This window comes from Megalops cyprinoides, chromosome 23, assembly GCF_013368585.1.
Source record: "Megalops cyprinoides isolate fMegCyp1 chromosome 23, fMegCyp1.pri, whole genome shotgun sequence".
In the NCBI taxonomy this organism is placed as follows: Eukaryota; Metazoa; Chordata; class Actinopteri; order Elopiformes; family Megalopidae; genus Megalops; species Megalops cyprinoides.
Window position 1 is genome coordinate 8,264,575 of NC_050605.1, and position 20,709 is coordinate 8,285,283.

The 20,709-nt window shown below is 43.4% G+C and overlaps 1 protein-coding gene across 2 annotated transcripts in view; it reads left to right on the plus strand.

Annotated features, from left to right (window-relative positions):
- The window catches only part of LOC118770124 (SH3 and multiple ankyrin repeat domains protein 3-like), a 289,110-nt gene that overhangs the window by 25,900 nt on the left and 242,501 nt on the right, over positions 1 to 20,709 (plus strand). For both annotated transcript variants that reach the window (XM_036517579.1, XM_036517580.1), the window contains exon 2: positions 7,315 to 7,368. The gene's annotated coding sequence lies outside the window, so the exon portion shown is untranslated. The remainder of the gene's footprint in view (positions 1 to 7,314; positions 7,369 to 20,709) is intronic.

Below are 20,709 nucleotides of genomic sequence, written 5' to 3' on the forward strand. Positions count from 1 at the left end.
TGCTTTGGACTGGGTCTTTAGGCGCTTGGCAGAGCTCTGAGTGTGTGGGTGTTTCCCTGGGAGCCCGGGAGGTGCTTCATTCTCTGTTTTTTCTACATATGATATATATATATAATTTTTTTTTCTGAATTCCATTCTTCCCCCGTGGGTCTACCTCATAGTTTCCATGGCAACCTCTCAAACTAACAGGCTCCCCCTCAGGTTTGCTGTGAGTGGCGGTGTTACAGTAGTCACTTAAATGTATCGCTCTTTTTTTGCACTCCCCAGAAATGCACGGAGATAGCAACATCTCCATGGTTACGGGGAGGCCTCGCCATCCTCGGTTTGTTAACGCATAGCATGTTCCTGTAAGGTAAGTGGGACGGAGACTCCTCATTTTTAATTAGAGATGGGGGGGGTCGCGCAAACGTGTCGGCCATTCTTTAAGTACCGGTGTTCTTTATCGCGCCTCGCCACCCACGTCGAGCTGCAAACCCACGCGAAAAGTGGACTTCCGGCCGCTAACGTTCCCGCATGCACCTCGGGGCTCTTTTCGGTGCCAAGTTAAAGCAGTCACGGTAATGCATGGATTGGATTGAGCTACTGAAACAGAGAGAGAGAGAGCGAGAGAGATAGAGAGAGAAAAGGAAATTCAGAAATTTGAAGCATCCGGGTGCCAGGTCTGTCCGTGTGCATCCTAAGCAGCGAGCCCCGCTAACCCGCTCGCTCGCCGCCGTTGCCGCCACCCACGTCCTCCTGCAGGAGGACAGCAGCGGTCTGCAGGAGCGCGTTGTGTTCCGCGCCGGGAGGGGGGGAGGCACTCCGGCCGACGGGAGGTGAGAGCACTTGGGCACGCTGTCAGATCTCAGAGAGGGCCGCGTCCGGGGGCGGGGTGAGAGCTTTGGCCGAGGCGCTCGTGGCCGTTCCGCTTGGCGAGGGCTTTTGCAGGGGGGCGGAGGCTGCTGAGACTGACGTCAGGGATGAATTAGCGGGTGCTCGCGGTTGGAACGGAAGAGAGTGCTTCGGAGGGGAAGGCGCAGCTGTATGGGACTCACATAAGCAGGTTGGCAGCAGAGGTCAGCACCTCAGGCTGGAGCTGGGGATGCCCCTCCAACACCCCCAACCCCAACAGCCATCAGGTGAGATGGGTGAAGCTAGCGAGGCAGAGCACTGTTCTCGTCGTGCCTGGAGGCTGGCATGACAGGGACAGGTGGCAGGTGGCCTTAAAGGGGGGGGGGGTGGGGTTGGAATCGCCCACACAATGTGGGCTGTCGAGTCTCCCTCCCCCGATCCCCCAGGAGACTTCCGTCACTGTTAGTCTCCCTACCCCCCCCCCATGCAAATTGGCCCGGCCGTTTAATAGCTGACAGCTCAACGTGTTCGTAATGGCAGTACAAGTGTTTCAAGGCCTCGCAGATTTTTGCATGACAACGAGGGATGAAACAGCGGAGGGCTTTTGAGCGTGCGACAGGAGAGGGTGCAAGCTAATTGCCAGCCATTGTCTTCCTGTGTGTTTGCTGTCCGCGTCTCAGTTACCCAGATGAAAGCTCAGGCTTCGGCCTGCTTCTGACATCATTTAGTACCGGCTCCCTGAGGAGATGTGCTTGCGAGAGATGCGCTCTGTGGTGAGTTCCACTCCCACTTTCTCCTCTTTAAGTGTGTCAATTTGCCCTCCCAGCCTCCCTGGTGCTGCTTGATGCAGATCAGGGGGAATCTAACACGCCACCCATGTGATACTACGAGTTTATGTTAAGACAAAAGCAACCCTCTGTTGTCTTCACAAGGCAGGGCTGTCTACTTTGCATCTGGGTTACAGCAGTGGGGCCTTTTTGTGACCACAGTGGACCACAAAGGAAAAAGACTGAGGTGCAAGCGCACACCTGTGTGTGTGTGTGTGTGTGCGTGCGTGCGTGCGTGCGTGCGTGCGTGCGTGCGTGCGTGCGTGCGTGCGTGCGTGCGTGTCTGTGTGTCTGTGTGTCTGTGTGTTCAGGCAAACCCTCCGAATCCATAAAAACAGTTAATCTTGTTTTGATTAAGAATAAAGATGTACCAGTTGGTGCTGTACTGTCACAGCACTGGTATATAATCCTTCTTGGTGTGCACTCAACGCCTTCTTCAGGGAACTGGATCAGAACTTTAATTATTTTACAGGTCAAGTGTAGCTTGTACCCCTTGATTGGAATCAGTGCCTAATTTCCTGAATTACAGGAATTGCTGCATAATTGTGATTCTCAACTTTACAGCTACTTGCACAATCTCTCAAATGGTGACATTTAATACATGTTAATCAATGTTTAATTAATGGATTGCAGATGAATATTTCCTCTTTTAAAGGGAAGCGGAGTTTATATCAGCAGAAGTTTGAACTGGGTTCAGCTGCATGCCCTGCTGGTCACGTTAGGTGCATGTAGGGCCTGGTGCTTCTGTTGACTCGGTGCCCACATGCCACTGTTGGAACCAGGGTTTTGTGATTCCTCTTCTGACAGCCATTTGCATTGCCCCTGTGCTTCATTTTTTAGCCTTAGCCATTTTGTAATTATTTTATTAAGTGTGCGCTGCCATGTTGTCATATTGATTGCTAGTTGTTCCGGTGGTTTTTCAAATATGCTGACATAGTTTGTTTGGTATATAGGACAGTTGTGTCTATGGTTAGCCTTGATTATTAGTTTGACTTAATCATTTCTGTCATGACTATCATGAAAATTTGTAGTCAAGATTATGTTGTACCATGGATATTAACCTCTGGAAAGGTTCTGTCCTTGAAGCGTGCAAGCATGAAAATACTGGGGTTGCAATTTGATTAACTACATGTTTTTGTTTTTGAGCTGGGTGGCACATGAAATATTAAAATAAAGAAAGGGAAAGAGAGGAGAGTAAATATTGTGTCATAAAATAGGGTCTCAAAGTTCAGTGCAGAGATTTGTTAGATTGACATATCTAACAACAGACTCTGTTCATATGACTGTGACCACCTTGATTACCTTCTCGCCCTCTAGTGGGTAAACATTGTTATTGCAAGAACCATTCACCCACTTAGGGAGCATATGAGCGAGTGCACAAGGGCTTCTGTTGTTTCTAAGGTCCCTTCTTCCAGTTGCAGGCAAAAAAACACCCTGTCATGCTCAATTACATTAATTAGGAATCTGATTAATTAGTATTCATTTGAGACATTCAAATGATCATGTAGTTGTTTAGAGGGACCCAACAGGGCGGAGACAAGCACATACTCGTGAGATTGTTTAAGTGTGCGACTTCAGGGGGCTAATTAATCACTGAGGGCCTACCCTTCTGTTTTATTCCCTACTGGAATTCTGCCACCACAGATATATGATGTAATAAATATGAGCAGCATGCCTGGTCATCTTATTTGTCTCTGATTTTTTTTCTTCTGGAACAGCAGTCTCCTTTTATGTTCAGCTTCGACAGGAAGCCGTTAAAATTCTCGCACATCTTTGAAATTCACCGCGGCTATTTCTGGACCAGCTCTTAGGCGCAAGCCAGCTGTCAATTTCCTTTTGAAATGGCAAAGATAAAAAGTAATGGTGGAGACATAAGAGTGTATATCAAAGAAGGAAAAAAACAAGCCGTAAAATTCATCCATTTTTGGATTGCTGTGGAAGCTAATTTGCTCTGTGTTTAAGAGGCAACGCCTCTACATCCCCATTACCATTTTGTGGTCAAGAACATCACATATGCTGATGGACCCATATCATATTCTCTGCCTGCCGTCTGTTTTCCCACAATTCCTAATGAAATGATTTGTACATTTTTCTGAAAAAAAAGGCAAACCGGTAGGAGGTTGGTTCTGAGCCAAATATAAGGAGCAGGTGGGCTGGATCGGACCTGCTGTTTCAAACACTGCGATGATAAATAATCCCTTAATGAGATTAGAGAACCCAGAACATTCTGCAGCAGTGGCTCATTTTATGATTATTTTATGTTGTGTGACAGTTGGAAGTCATCTTGGCTTTCAGAAAGGAGAGCACAGCATGGTTAGGAAACTGGATTTACTGGGGAGGGGGCATGTGGATTCCAATGGGGTGTGAATTCTGGGTTTGAACACTGCTGTTGTAAGTAAGGTACTGAATGTGAGCTATTTCAGTAAATGTATGATTAAATGTATGAATAGATAGTAATTCAGATGGAACCACCCTTATTTGCCATTTATGTGGGTGACCAGCTGAGAAATTGAATGATGTAATTCACTAATTTTTTGTCAGTCGTGTGTTATTTGGTCTCTAGAGAGCAGTTAAGCAGGCCTGAAAGTTAAACAGGGACCGAAAGTTCTCTGATCCATGTATATTACCCAGATAGCTCAGCCCTTTCAGTGTGCCTGGCATGTCCAGCTAATCCACATGCCATAGAGATAAGTGAATTGTCTACTGCAACATGCCCCTGAAAACACCCTGAATCAGGAGCTGCCAAGAGCCATCTGAGATAAGATGGTAGCCATTTACTGAAGGGAATCCAGATTCTGAACATGACTGTTCTTGGGTTGGTGGGTCCATGGCTGTCGGTGGGTTCACCTAAAAAACATCAGGCTACAAGCTTAAACCTTAGAGTGGGAAGATCTCCTAGAACCAATAGAGTGATTCGGTGACTTGGAACAAGAACATCATCATTACACTGCATTACTTTTCACTCTTGCTCTTGCATGGTTTGACTTGTCTGACATGCACCATATTAACCATTTATAGAGTAGGATTTCTACTGAAACACTTCAGGCTTAGTACTATGCTCGAGGCTGTTGTGGCTATGCCATACCCAACATTCAAACCTGCGACATGCTGCTTATTCTCTCAATTACCTAATCTATCTGGAGTTTCTTAGACATATTTAGATCTCTGCTGAAATAATGGGCAAAGGAGCCATATTTAGACAGATGAGACGCCTGTTTCAATTTGAGCATTACACAAAGCAAAAGGTTGTGATTTCAAAATGCCATTAGCTGAGCTAATACACTATTCACGGGTTGCGACCATGATATACAACAAGTCCACAACCTTGAGATGTCTATTGTTTTATGTTACATTTTGTATTATATATGTATTATGTACATATGTAAGTGAGGTCAAATTCCCCTTCCGGCTGTAGAACTCTTCCAACCTCAGAAGGCCTGCTGCCATGTCTCTCATTCTGAAGTAACTGCATTACCAGTCACTGCAAGCCTCAAATTCAATATTTTTATTTGCTCATTGAAATTGCTTTTTCTTTCCAAGGGTGTTCTGCCCTTCGCTTGTTTGATAAAACCAGAGATCAATTATCCCCTCAAGCGGTTCATTTGCATGCCTGTTTAGGAATGCATGCCCTTCTGCTCCTGCAGTTTAAACTGTTGCATTTTACAAATTCTAGACTCCTTTCTCGGTGCAATTAAGCCGAATATTTCAAATGTACAATTGCCTTAAACCGAGCAAGTGAATGAGCTGTTTTCATATTCATTTATATCATTTATAAGGCACCTATTTGAAAATAAAATAGACAACAGAGACAAAGTGTAGTCGGACATGACATAATTCAAATTGGATTATGATGTGGAATAATTCTTGAGCTAAACCTTTGCGATGGAAGTCACTCTGGATAAGAGTGTCTGCTAAATGCATGTAATGTAATGTAATGTAAACCCGCAATGATCCTTCTGAATATACCCCTGAGTATTCTTTAAGAATATTTGCACTGTATGGTAGAACTATGGTGACTTTCAGGTTGGGATAGGTCATTTGGATCTTCTCAATAACACTGACAGAATGACCTCTCACGGGCATGCATTGGAACGGGCCATCACCATGGCGATGCATTGCAATCAGGGGGTGTTAGCGCCTGTTTCCCTCTGTGTTCCATCACGCGCTAATGTCTCCAGCTCCCACCTTCGTACACCTGTCCTTCAGGACTGGCCATGAAGCAGCTCCCACCACTGTCGCTGAATGCTAAGCAGAGTGGAAACGCAGCTGAAAGAATAAAGTTGCATTCCGTGCTTGTGACATTTAAAGTCGTGAAAATCTAGGTCAGCTGAATCAGTCACAGTGTGATAGAGGGTCTTAAACACAGCTTTCACACAACGTTATATTTTTTTAACCTTCTGGCAGCATTCCACACATGTAATACCCTGGCAATTCTGAGCAATGAAAGTGGGTTGAATGTTCAGACCAAAGTCACAACATGGCCCGGTAACATCAAAAAGTGACTTTCAGACATGGTTCGAGTGCTGCCTTGTGACAACATTTTGGCATTGTTGCTGAAAGGTATCACGGCCCAGCATCACTTTAACATGTGACAGAAAGTACCAATAGATACAGCAATTTCATATTTTCACAATGGCAGTTTTTCATGTTACGTGAATTCTGGCTTCATTGTATTACCTAGGAGGCCTTGCTGGGCTTAAAACAGTAATATTGCTGCTAGAACCGTGATGGCTGTGAGGTCTCTCTCTCTCTCTCTTGGTTGACCTGAGCTTCGTGAGCCTCCAGTATAGTTCAAAGGCTTGTGTGAAAAGGTGGCCCAAAACCTGGATCTGGCTCTGGATTTCCCCCCTGGGCGTTCACTCTGTTGGATGGGTACAACGCCACGTAAATGTGCCAATTGCAAAAATCTGCTTTCCTCTCCCAATCTCTCGCTCTCTGCGGGAGCGTGGGACCCCCTTGTGGAGTACCTGTCCAAACGGCAGAGGAACAGAGAGGAAGCCTGGATTGGCTGGCGCGTCTGCACACCTCGGCCTAACGGCGGGCACAGTGCCCGACCCTATCACCCCCCCCCCCCCCCCCCCCCTTGGCGCCTTTCAGATCTCATGCCCCCCTCCCCTGTGCTACATCTGGTCCGGCCTGTTCCTTTGTCTTGTCTCAGCCCCTTAGTTGCAGCCAGTATCAGCAGGGTGCAGTTGGTGGACAGATTTGGGGTGGGGGGCTCTTTTGTAGTGCCCCCCGTCCCCCCAGGCATACAAAGCCAAGATCAATAGAACATCTTTTCCTCTGTGTACTATGTGGCAGACATTTGAGTGCTGTTACCAGGTTTTGTATGAGCTACCTCCACATGAAAATACAAACTTTTGAAGGCCTCCTCTGCACATTTTGATACAGGTTTAATGTATTGAAAAAATGCACTGTTTGTTAATTGCATGCAGTTAAAGCCCGTCCGATCAACCATTAGGTCAATCACTTTGTTCGGCCCTTCATGTTATGTCCCCAGAAAAAAGGGGGAAAATTCATCTCAAGAAAATAACCTGGGTTTGGCATAAGTAATACAATGTTCTTTTGTGTGTCTTTCGCCTGATAGATTGGTCTGAATGCCTCATATAATTATTCAGGAAAGTTGATTAATTTCAGAAATCCACCTCTATTTCAGGACCAAGGACAAAAGGACAGTAGAACTGTAAATCCGTCTTCTCTTCTCAAGAAGGTAAGATGATCAGTAAAGTCAATCAAGCCAAGTGAATTCAGCATGTGCTGACAGTGTTAATATCACTGTACAGTAGCCTCTGTGTAATGATGAAATCACCACTGAATAATTTTAAAGTTTTCTCCTCTGAAAATGTGATCCAGAGGTTCATGCAAACATACAGCTTATAAAATGTTTTGATCACACATTTTACTGTGTACATGTAATTTTGTAAGGAATTCTGACTGGACTAGTCTGTTGTCAATCAAAATGATGCAGGTGGGATACGGATCAGTGGGCTGTATTAAATCTCACTGGATGCTCTTTGTCTTTAATTTTGAATTTTCAATTACAAATTTAAGCAAGTGTTACACTTTCTGTCGCTTCTGTTTTCTGTCAGCGTTTTCCTTTGTGATTGAATCAGCTGCTAAACTCAATGTTCTGTGAGCTTGAAAAAAATAGTAAAACTTGCTGAATTCCATTATTTGAAGTTAAGACAAGACTGTGAATGTGCACCTCATTGAGAAAAGGCTGAGGTATCTTGTGTGAAAGTTTTCACTAAATTGGATGTGATCAGATTTGGGTGGCAACAAGTGTGTGTGTGTGTGTGTGTGTGTGTGTGGTGTGTGTGTGTGGTGTGTGTGTGTGGTGTGTGTGTGGTGTGTGTGGGGGGGGTGTTGTTGGGTTCTTGTTCCCTCACAGATCAGATGTCCTGCACATCACTGTCACCCCCTCTCCACCACTGCCAGCTACTCTTCCGCCAAATTCCTCTGCTCATTGTGCTTCTTTCCCAGTAGCTCCTTCAGGGCGGAAAACAGGAAGCCCTCTCCCACATATCCCCCATTATTTCAGTATAAGAATAGTTTCCATGTGCAGACGTACAGGGTGGTGCCACATGAAGTATAAATAGTTGAAAGCTCATTTGGACTTTGCATTATTGCTTCTATTTTAAGTCTGTTAAATTCCCCCACCACCCAAAAACAATATGTAGCATTAACTGCATAAATTATATTTCACTTGAACTAAGGGACATAACCTCTCAAAGAAGACCAATAAATGAAAATATGGTCAATGTAGCTTCCTCAGACGACACACCTGCTCACCGTATGGATGTAGCAGGTGCACTCAGCTTTGCTCCACTCCCAGATCATGTCAGACCACATTCTGAAATGCAAACTGTCACAGATAGGGCTGAGTCACCGCTCGTATTTGAGTAACATTCATCACTCTCATGAATATGTATATTCTCCCGCCATGTTATGCAAAATGCTAGTCTGTGATGGCTACACCTGAACAGAGTGGGATGAACATGGCAGAGCGGACAGGGAATCTGTGGTACAACAGAGCTGTGGGGGTTACCGTCACCCCCTTGTGGGATTGCGCTTTCTCTTGGTCCTGTCTGGTCATGCGAGCTTGGCGGCCGTGATTCGAAGAGTGGACGGCTTCTTCATTATGTTTTCAGACCAAGCCGCTGCTGTTGTTTTTATGGACTCCTTCATGCTCTGGAAGAGCTTTTTTACTTAAGTGTTTGTGTGTGACCGCCACGCTCTGCCTGTCATTTTTCAAGGGGTTTCCTTTCGCGACTGGCGGCACTTTTGCTCTGAGGCGTTAATGCATTGATGTTGTCTAAAAAGGGAGCCATCAGTCCTGCATAATTGTGGAGGCTGATGAATCGGGGGACAAGGCCTGTCCATCAGAGTGCCCGTCCTGGTGCTCCTCTGTCAAAGAGAAAGCCGTTCGGGCTTCAGTGATTTGGGCTGACGTTTCCGCCTGCCTTTCCTGCCTCCCTGATTAGCACAGGTGACTCCTGATGTTTCGCCTCATTGAGTGGGAGGGGTCTGATCTCAGCTGCGCCTTTGCTTTCAAAGAGACAACTGATTGCTTTTGTCTGTAAAAGGGCGTGAACCACCTAAACAACTGAGCTCTCATTTGATTTTTTACATCACCGAGCATGAGTAATGATCTTACAGGGTTCATTTAAACAGGTCAATTTATATTGTTTTGGCTCTGCAAAGGGAATGCATGCAGAACTGGCCTGCCACTGAATTGATTGCAACCTACTTTGGGAGAAATGTGTAAGCAGTTACGTTTTTTAATTGTACATTAATAAGCGTGTGGTGAATGTTTTGCATAAATGAGGAGCCTCTGTTGTTTTCCATTCAATCAACCCTTATCTTCAGACCAGGTAATTGTGTGTCTGTGTGAGAAATGTGTACGTGAGAAGGCCAGCTATTGGTTAACGAGCCTCACCTGTCTAATTAGCAGGGCTGTAAAACAGGTGTGTGGCTGCCGCAGTTGGCTTTTTTGTTGTGCTGCTAATGTTCATTCACAAGGGGGGGGAGGAAGAATTCTTCTGCTGTATATGTGGGGTGTGCCAGCACAATGACACTTACTTAAAAAATACGTCCTCTTCATCAAGTTGTTGATTCAATGGGCTTATACTTTTCAAAAGAACATGCTATGGTTAGGCTTAATATATTTTGTCAACACAGATACTTAGGAATACTGAATTCACCTATGAAGCACTACATTACATATTAAGGTCACATTTGATCGATCCTCAGATTGTCATCTTTTTTGCAACTTGAAAAATTACTGTTGAAACAGGAACATTTTTGCAGCAACATGATTTTGTAGATGTCATTTGGAATTTGATGGTAGGTGGACATTCAACCAACTTTTCAGGGGATCCACACTAATAAAAACAAGTTCAGTTTGTAAATCTGCCCAGCAGATGTTATCTGATAGATTAGATTTGATTTTGTTTATTGTCATTTATAGATATTCAGTGCATACATTGGAATTCATTTTTACACGGCTGTCATATGGGCATATAGGCACAACATACTGGGCAGACATACACATAAGCACACATTTAAGATTAGATATATTCTGCAAGGGAAACCTCCTTTAGAAGTATAGGTATTTTGATGGATGAGTGTGAAATCATTCTAAGCTCATTTGTGTGTGATAGACACATGCTATCATGTTTCTTTTTCACTATGGGGCCTACATGCACACACCCATTTCATGCAAAAACCCATTGCTCTGATGAAATATGAATATATTGTAAAGTACTAAATATAATGCTTACATTTTGAGTTGTCATAATGTACTATATGCATTTTGGTCTGTTTTGTTTATTTTTGTCAAAGTAAACAAATATGCAAAATAAACTCATCAATGTGATATGTCACATTATGCACTATAGAATATATTATATACACTATATACTATATATACTGTACTATAAGTTATATATACTGTATACTATAAGTTTGTTTATTGTCAAATTCTATACTGCACACAAATACCTAAACTTACAAAAGTGGGTGAGTGAAGCTGGTTTCTGCCATAAGACTAGATAGTGTGAAAATATTCTCTCCCCTTCTTTCAACAAACCCATAGCTTCCTCAATATAAGACTATGGTCCAACAGGTACCTTGAATAGTGTGTCTTTTCTGTTTCCCAGAAATAAACGTTAACACTTGGGACTGGTTCTATTTATATCCACTATTTCAGCGCTGTTGGATGAGGGAGCTCACAGTGGCATAATGGCTAGGTTAATTATGATCGGATTTCTGTACTAAACAAAATAGAGTAGACTTAACTTAAAAGCCTACACATGCTGCATGCTGATTTCTACTTTAGTGCCCTGCCAAATTGATGTCTGCATTCAAAGAGAATGAAGGCCCTTGTTACCGCAGAGCAGGGCCCTGCGACTGACATATTGCAGAACCCCTTAGTCTTTGTTTTGTTGTCATGCAGTGTCCGAATGAAAAGACATGAGTTTCATAAATGAAGTAGGGTTATGTTAAAAGCCTATGCATATTCCATGCTGGTTTCCCCACTTCCGTGCCCTAACCAAACTGTTCAAAATATGCAGATCACGAATGCTGCTTTAACAAGTGTTGCAGTTTAATTTCCATCTTAAGGGCACGCCATCCGACTTAAGAAGGGCTTAACTGAATCAGCAGTTTTTGATGGAGCACTGTTAATATTCATTCTAGCCCTTTGTTGGGTTTATCGTTCAGAGCCCTCTAAAACTCTCCAAGTGACCTTTTGTGCACATCGGACCACACCCGCAGTGTCCTTCTTGGTTTTTGCTTTTAATTCTCTTTGCATTTCCCTGAGTGTTTGGGGAAACTCTGACTGCAAGGCAGACGTTACCTCAAGTTTTAATTTCACGAAATGACTCTATGCAAGTCCAGTCCACACATGGTTGACATTGTGTTTGACCTGTGGCCTTGTCCTGTAATCGCGCCAGCACTGACGACCTGACCATGGATACTGTTGCACTTCTTTTCCATTCTCTTCTCACGCAGGAGCCAAACCTGAGACATAACTCGCAAAAAGAAGCAGTCGTGGATTGCGATAGATGTGTCCCCATCCAGGTCTTTTATCATGAGATATAATGGCACCAGTACCCAGGTGGCTTGGAAAGAAAAGAAAGAAATGCTCATTCAACCTTGAGAAAGCAAACCAGGAACCAGAGGTGTTTAAAAACAGATTCACGTAACTAATTAAAGAAACAATCAGAGGTGTGATTGACCGAATTACTCGAGAGAATGAAAGCCCTTGCTGCTGCAGTGCAGGGACCCCTGACTGACACATTGCGGAACCCCTCTGTCTTTATTTTGTCATGTAGTGCCTGAATGCAAAGCCATCAGCCTCATAAAAACACAACTCTCCCTGTGAGAACACATACAGCCTAACAATGACTCATTTTGAATAATCCGAAACAAATGTTTTGGTTACATTTTTTGTATGGTAACAGAAGAGGCTAGCACCAAAGTGTAATTATACATCATATGTATAATAATAATTACTTATGTAACAACAAAGCAAGAAACAGATGCTGTTACATGGTGTAACTGCATTTGTGTATGTACCCAACAAGTAGTAACTTATAACAATGTTTGCATTGTTACACTTCTGTTGTGATGGGAATAAAGTTGTATTCCAGATCAGCTACAATGTAGCTGCAGAGTAACAACCTGAAGTAGTTATCATTGTAATTACACGGATTCAAGTGGTACCATATAATAACTTTCAGGATTCTTGCTCTGTATTAGAAGAAAAAAAGGATATACAGGCAATAGTATCATCTTATACAAGTGTTTGTATGATGCTTTTTGCACAACGTCTTGAACAACATTTGTTTTCTGTGGTTTTCTGTGGCCCTCAACAAAAGCAAATCAACTCACAGATGCTGTAAATATGGTTTTGCTGTGTTGGCTCTTTTCCTTAGGCTGTTCCATACTAAATATTATAGGTCAACATGTTAACTGTACTACACTAAAATAACACATTCTTGCTGCTGCCCAAAAATAGTTCTTAAAATTCTTTTAAAAATGAAAGTGTTTGGTAGGATATGCCAAATACTCATGAATCTTTCAGGGACCTTATATTTGCTTGCTGGATATGTCCAGCAAAAGACAATCCATGGGTATCATTTTATGATACTGGACAATTGTTTCACAGCACATTAATTAATCATTTTGAGCTCCCAGGAATATATCATTTGTATAATAATAGGAAAAATATTTCCATGTTTATGTAAAAATATAAAATAGTATTTATATTGTAAATGACTCAGTAACCAGCAGGATCACTATTTAATTGTATTACTTGGTTGTTTGGAATACTGAACAGAATCCATTTGAACGTGTTGTACCGAAGTGAGTAGCTGTGATACTGTACACAAGTGCACATGTGCTTTTCAGAGAGTCTGTTCAAATTGTAACTGACCGTTAGTGTGCACCCACTGTTTTATTTGGGCAGCTGAATAGCAATGCTAAGTGGAGCTGATGGAGCACTGTGGCGTGAGGCCGACTGTCGTTCTGGGGTAATTAATTCTCCTAAAGGCCGGTAAGGAGGACTTGGGCAAGACGGGCCCTGGATTTGTAATTGCTTGTTAGTATGGGTCGAGTGAGGCAACAGGAGGAGGTCACACTGATTTAGGGAGCGGCTTGCGAGAGTGTCACGACAACCAATCAGCATGCCCAGAGCAGGACACATCAACAAATTGGGCTGCGGAGAGAGAGAAATGGGTCTGATTGATGCATTGATTTTTCATAAGGGTTTTGATTGCTCTGCAAAGTAAGAGATTTGTCACACATTTAGGAAGTGAAAAGACTGCAAGCTGAATTTGGAACATAGCGCTCTGGAAGACTGATGTCTTCATGCTAACATGCTGGGAATGAAATCTGTAGATAAAATGTTGTGCAATGTTGGGCCTTGATAAGTGACCAAAGTCATTGTAAAAATAGCTTACATCCTCTGTCCATGGATCTGCCTCACAGCAGCATCTTGCTCGACATTCTTAAAGTCTGCCCATTCAAAGCAACACTACTACTGTCCATAGTTGGGATTTGGAGTTGTTCTGGCTCATAGTTCTACTATGTGTTCTTTCTGATTTATCTCAGCAGGGCTGCAAGTGTTACTTGCTTATGGATCAGCCAGATATTTGACAGAATCAGCCCTCACATTATCTGTCTTGCAGAGCTGCCCTTCACTCAGAGTTCCTCAATAGCAGCTGTAAAAGTTTCCCAGACTCCCTCTAGCAAAACCCATTCACCCGTTGCAGCCTAAGACTGTCTAAAGTGAGGCCAGTTGCTGTCTTTCCCTTGGCCCTGGAGAGCGTCTTTGAGAGTAGGGGAGGTTCAGACTGTTCCCCCCTCAGCAGAATAGGCCCTAATTAATCCTGCTCTCCACATTTCCTCATTAGCACAAGTGTCTCTGGCGTGGGGGTGGTGTGCGTGCCTGTGTGTGTTTGTGTGTGTGTGCATGTGCGCAAGTGCGCATGTAATGTGTTCATGTATGTGTTCGTGTGTGTTTGTGTATGGGCAGGCACATTTGTGTGTTTTTGTGTGAGGAGGTGGAGTCGGGCCTCTGCCTTGCCTCAGCAAAAAGCTTGTTTTCACCAAAGCCCCGTTAGCCACGAATCCTGATGAACAGGAAACCAGGGGCTCCCCTGCACTGGTCTGCCAGCACCCAGTGGGGTCTCCAGGTGCCGGCCTTAGTAGTGAATCAGGGTACCTTTCAACATTTCCATGAGGAGTGCCCTGTGAAGTTTACAGAAGCTCAGGTGGTGTCGTGCTTCCATCACCTGGCATATCATTTCACCTAATGACATCCTGTCAAGGCATGACTCTGTGCAGTTTTATACACAAGTCTCATATGCCCATGCCTACATATGTTATATGCCTACTTGTGCCTTCTGTAAGCCGAAGTAAGCTCTATATTTAGGTCCGTCATTTCCGTTGTGCAGCACCAGCATTCTCACCCAACATCGTTGTTCTCAGGTTTCAAAATCTCTCTTTTCGTTTCCTTATCGGTGTGATTAATTAATTTTTGTTTCCTTCAATTATTCGGATGTAGTCTTGGGATAAGGCTGTAAGGCTGTGAATAATTCATATATGCCGTTGCCAGAGCAGTGTTGCATATTTTTTTAAAAAAAGGATTGGTGGGTAAAGGCTGTGGGATTACTGTTGAAAGTTTTGCCGTGGTCTCATTTCAGCAATAACCACAAAACAAACCTCGGAGGGAGTAATTCACCCCGGCAGAGAGCGTGCTGCCGGAGAGGGACTGGACAGGGAAACCGCTCACGGAATACATTAACTTCCCTGGAAGCGCTTGCTCATTTTAGCACCGCAATCCAAGGTATTTGCCTAGGGAGACATGCAGCGGGACACAGGGTCAGGTTCTGAAAGCCTAAGAATCAATAGCTTTCCCCTTTACCTGTAGAGAGTATAATTAAACAACTTTGTTCAACAAATGAACGGCGAGAGCCAAGGAGCTGTTGTGGAACTTCAAAAATGATTCCCCAAGAAAGTGTCTACAAGTTACAAAATAAAAACAGGTTTCTCCTAGGAATGGACCACTTTTTTGCATTGTATTGATGAGCAAGAACAATAGAATCCAAATAGGAACACAGCGCTGTGTTTCTTGAGAGGACTTCCTCTGTGCAGAATGAAGTATTGTGTACCTCACTTTATCCATTTTAGTTTAATAGCCTTTCCCCTCAGTCTGTTAAATGCTGTTATACCTGCCCAGCACTGCCAGAGCTCCATTCCTCTGCAGTCCGATGGATCTTGGGCTATGGCATGGTGCACCCATTAGGGAGCTGGGTATGATATGGTATCACATCCTAGATGGAACCATTCTACACTTGAGCAAGATGCTCTTAAGCTGTACTAATGCAGTCAGGATATTTAAAGAAGTGAATGTAATGATGTGATGAATGTAATAATTTATTGAATGGATGTGTACTTACTGCTCGGCCTGCCTGTTCATTGTGAAGCCCTTGTGTAATGTCACAAACCTTGAGTGAGGGCATTCATTTTAGCTTGTGGTCCTGTTCGTGGTGTGGGGTGAGCCCAGCCATGTTCCTATTAGCTGTATCGATGAGTGTAAGGTATGCTCCGGATGCAGTGTTCACCTAAGGCATTTGTATCAGTGTCCTGTGGTAGTTTCACACATTCAGGTAGGAATGGCTGGAGAGAATAGGGGGGAAGTGGCTGATCTTCCTGTTTCTGCAGCTGTAGACAGTGTAGCTAAGATCTTTCAGTTGTAGCGCATCACTGACATGGCGTATTCTGTTGTTTACTCCTTTGCCTTGCATGGCCCGTGCACACACATGCCAGCGTATAATGGCCTCGCTCTGTATCGTGTCTATCCCATCTCGACGGGGTTCTTCAAAGCCAATCATCTGGCAATTAGAGATGATCTGTCTGTCTGCTAGCCTTGGCTCTCTGCTGACAAAGCCACAGGAAAACCGCTAATCTATTTTTTTTTAATTAATCTGTTTTTAAATTGGGTTTGTTCATCCCGCGTAGACTGTGTGTCTAATCAGCTCCAAATGACATTCTTAATCAAACAGCAGGGAAAGTGTGAATATATTCAGAGTGACTGTAATGCATTTTGGACAATCCGTGCTGAGTGTTAGAACATGTTCAGTGCTAGTAGCCAGTATTTAGATGCAGTGGTTCATGACAGATACAGTACAGATAGCTTACTGCATGGGGCAGCAGTGTATTTCGGTGACTGGGGATTAAGTCTCATAACAAGGAGGTCATGGGTTCAAATCCTGGTTGAGACACTGCCTTGAGAAGGGTACTAAACCAGATTAGCCTCAGTATACAACTGTATGAATGGAAAATATGTAAGTCCTTATCTATACAGTACTGCTCACTCATTAAAGGAAACTATTGTGAAAATTAAAGAAAACATTGTGTAATACTCACTACTGTCTGGTGGAGCATGTGATCTGTCATGTGACCCAGGAGTCTACTGAGGGGGCTTTCATTGACCAGGAAATATAAAGTCCTCTTCTAAATTAAAGATGTTGTCCAATATGAGTATAAATGTCATGCTGTGGCATACCTGTTTGGCATACCTGCGTGTACTTGCTTATACTGCAGACAGTGACATCACCCCTGAAGTTGTGAAGAAAGCTCAGTTGGCGTCCTCTGGGATAGACTTTGGTGCTGTTGAACAGGGGCTCTAAAAATGGATGCAGGTACTTGGGGACACCTTTGTGAGAATCTTGATCTTGCTGAGAATAGGTGAATGTCAGATGCAAAGCTACCACAAAACAGCAATGTGACATTGCACAACTACCATGACTGGCTTGGCTAGATTCATTGCAAATATGGTCAATCTGTTGGTGGTCATCCAATCAAATCGCTGCCATTGAGTTCTTAGCTGCTTTCATATGTGTTGGTGTGGAACTGTTCATCTGCATAATCGTCTGAGACATTATGAATAATTCTTATTTTCCTTTGAAATCTTAATGATTTTTTAGCTAATTTTGAAAGCTAATGACTGCATGGTTTGTCAGACTGTAAGTGCTCTGTCAAAGGATAACGTTTTTTCTCATAATGGATATGTACTCCTTTCATACAATGCGCCTCATGTAGAATAGCTCCCACTGCCATGCAGAATTTAAACTGAACTGTGAAAGCACCATAAACCATTTCACAAGAGCACCCGTCAGATAAAAGCTCATTCAGCAGTAGTGTAGGCCATCACTGCGTAAATGGGACTGTCTTCATCAGACCCTGTCACTTAAATCCATTCCGAATGACAGCATGGCATTTAGACTAAATAATTATCCCAAAAGTCACTGTTGCAGTGCAGGGACTGAAATTGGTGACAGCATGACAAGTTTTTTTTTTTTTTTTTTTTTTTTTTCTTTTTAAGGGACTTGTATATGACACATTTTCCTAAAGCCTCTGTGCGATTACATTAGCAATTTTGGTGTCATCCTATATCTTCCAATAGATTTTGATAGATTGATGAATGTAAAATAGATTGACTGATGCAAAATAATTGGAGGAATGGGACTTAGTAGGCAATTGAATAGTAGGCAAGTGTTGGACATCACTGTACTGATGGGAGCTCTAGAAGTCCTAGAAGTAGAAGTTTAAGAATGTGGACTCTGGACTTCAACTCCCATGTGCACCTCTGCTAAGGCTTTGTGCAACCTGTGCCTATTGATGCCCCACAGCTGTATGAGCTGCAGTGCAGATCTGAGGCCTTAATGGCCCAGTGAGGTATAACATGGTACAGGTTATTGCCAAAAGCCTGTTAAGGAGATCTCTTACTAATTGGTCCACTCAGAGCAATAACATCAGAAGGATTACATTTGGATTTAATCAGCCAAATAGCTTACTCCTAATCTCTGAAGCAGTTGCTGCAGTTCCCATTTAAAAGTAAACCATCTCTCTTATTTTGAAAGGCTACAGCATTGAGCTCCTACAGGTGCCCCACATTTAGCGTGAGTCTGTTTTGCCAACCAATCAATACTACATTATTGCACCGAATAGACCAATCAGCATGAGATGTCTTTAACTGGTTTTTGGCAATAACCCGGGCTTGGCTTATGCCACGGCCCAGCGGTTCTCTCCAGCAGGTGAGAGCATGTGCCTTTGCAGTCGCTGGAGGTGTGCTAATTCAGTCACAGAGTACCACACTTTTCCAGCTGGCATTGACGCAAGACTGCTGAGTCTTTGAAAAAGGAAAAAAAGAAGAAGTGTGATTCTTCTCTCAGCCTTCTCTCATGCTAAACTGCCATCTGCCAGTTTTCACAGGGAATCCCATCAGTTTGAAACTCTGCACAGAAAATTCATTGCTTCATGTCCTCCTTTATGGTCCTTGCCAATTGTAGGAAATTTGTTCTGGCATGGTTCCTGTTTTTTTCCCCCTCAATATTTGGGGCCTGATGTTCCATCGATTGTTATGGTAAACTCAATGCTTGCGTTGTGCTCCTCATTGAGGAACACACTCATAACCATCCCATATATAGAAATGAAGCCATGAATTTCCAATACATTAACAGCATCAACATGACCTCGAAAGCGTGAAAATAATTGCATGCTGTGGAAAGCCTCATTTTCCCAGCGGTACAGATGAAATGGTCATACTGAAGGATGCGAGTGTGTGATTACTTTCAAACCATTGATCTTGATTACAGCAGCTTCCTCTCTGAAATCTAAATATCAAACAAAAGATTTTAGTCTTTTTTTGGTGGTGATTGTTAGAACACAGGATGGAGATGGCACTCTGGGAGAGAGATTAGCATTTCTGCATAATTGGAGGCCTCTTTTTTTTCGTTTTCCACGCTAATGGTCACACGTGGACTCTGTGCTCATTGTCAGATCTATGGGCGGACGCATTAACCATCACGAAATGCGAGGGTTTACACGGTGACAGACTTGGCCCGCTTTGCGTGGAAGTTAATTGGCCTCGTTTATCTTGTCGGCGGCGAAGTTGACGAATGAAGCTGCCGCCGTTCCCGTGTTTTGTTTGCATCTTTATCTGAGGCAGACGCGCGGTCGGCGTGGCGGAATGTCACAGTGGCCTGCATGCGAAGCGAGGCGTCGCACAAGAGAGGCTCTGAAAGGAGGAGACGCCGCGACATCCAGTAAAATCTCCTGTGCAACGCTTTCTGTGAGGGCCTTCCCTCTTCCCATTTGTTCAAAAACGTTTCACAATTTGGGGAGGGCAGGGATAGTGAGCACCTTTTTCTCTTTTATGAAACAGGGTCAGTGCTTACAGTTATCAGTAGTCGTACAAAACTGACACTCACATTTGTCATTTTTAAACAAACTCTTTCAAAGGTGTTGTTAGTTCTTACCAAACACGCTCACATAAACTCCACTGTGCTGAAGACTGAATGATACACGCGTGGTACATGATGAGTAATTTAAAAATTTGACGTAAGAATCAGCTGTCTTGATTTGACAGCGACACATAGTTCCTGATATTTTTGTAATCACACATTATCTGGAACACTTCCATGGTGGTTAAATCCAACCCCCTCATCCAAGAGGCACTTAACACAAAGTACCTGAGTCATGTGACCCCTTGCTCCTCTTCTGGTCACATTGTGATGAGGAGTCCTTTCCATTAACTTGCTTGGCTGTCACATTCTCATGCATATTCATGTTATGCTCAAGGCTGGCTTTCAGTGGGGAAAAAAATATTAAAAGTTCAGAATGAATGAACCGTTTTGTGACACAGAGGCTTTATCGCATTCTCGGCCCACAAGAGGCTGATGTCCTTTGTTTTCAAGGTGAGATTGTTGTTTTTGTGATTTATGCTGATAGACAAGGCATTGTCTAGGAATTCTCCATTTTAATATCATTGGCAGCTGGATATGGATAACATCATATCTGTGCCATAGGAATTTACAGTGTGTTGCAATATTGTTGTCATTACAACATAAATTGGCACATGCAAGTCTGGTGTCTCCAGAGACTTGGTCATACTCAATTAGACATTATTGATGGCATGTGCTCGTGGAGCACATATCTAATTTTGTAGGGAGAGGATATTTACAAGTATATTGTCATTCATTCAGACAACTGTGCATCAGTCATTATTTTCATGCTTGTAAATCCCTGCGTGGCCCCTACTTGGATTTAAAGATAGCTGAGCTGTGGCCATCTGGGTGACAATGGTTGCAAGGCGTAAATTAAATACAAAAAACCTGCAAAACATTGAGTACCAAAATACATGACATTATCAGCATTTAGCAGACGCTCCTATCCACAGCAACTTACATCAGTTAGTTTTTTTACAATGTTATCCATTTATATAGCTGGATATTTACTGTGGCAATTGTGGCCTAAGAACCTTGCCCAAGGGTACAGCAGCAGTGCCCCCAGTGGGGGATCGAACAGGCAACATTTCAGTTACAAGCCCTTAACCACTATGCTACACTGTCGCCCCAAATCTTTCATAATGTGCTGTCATATGCAACACAGAGCTGCTTTTTCCACCCCAAGAAAGGACATGATTAGACTATCTTGGTTAGTGTGTATGTCAAAAGAGACCTGCCAAGGCCTCCCTTTA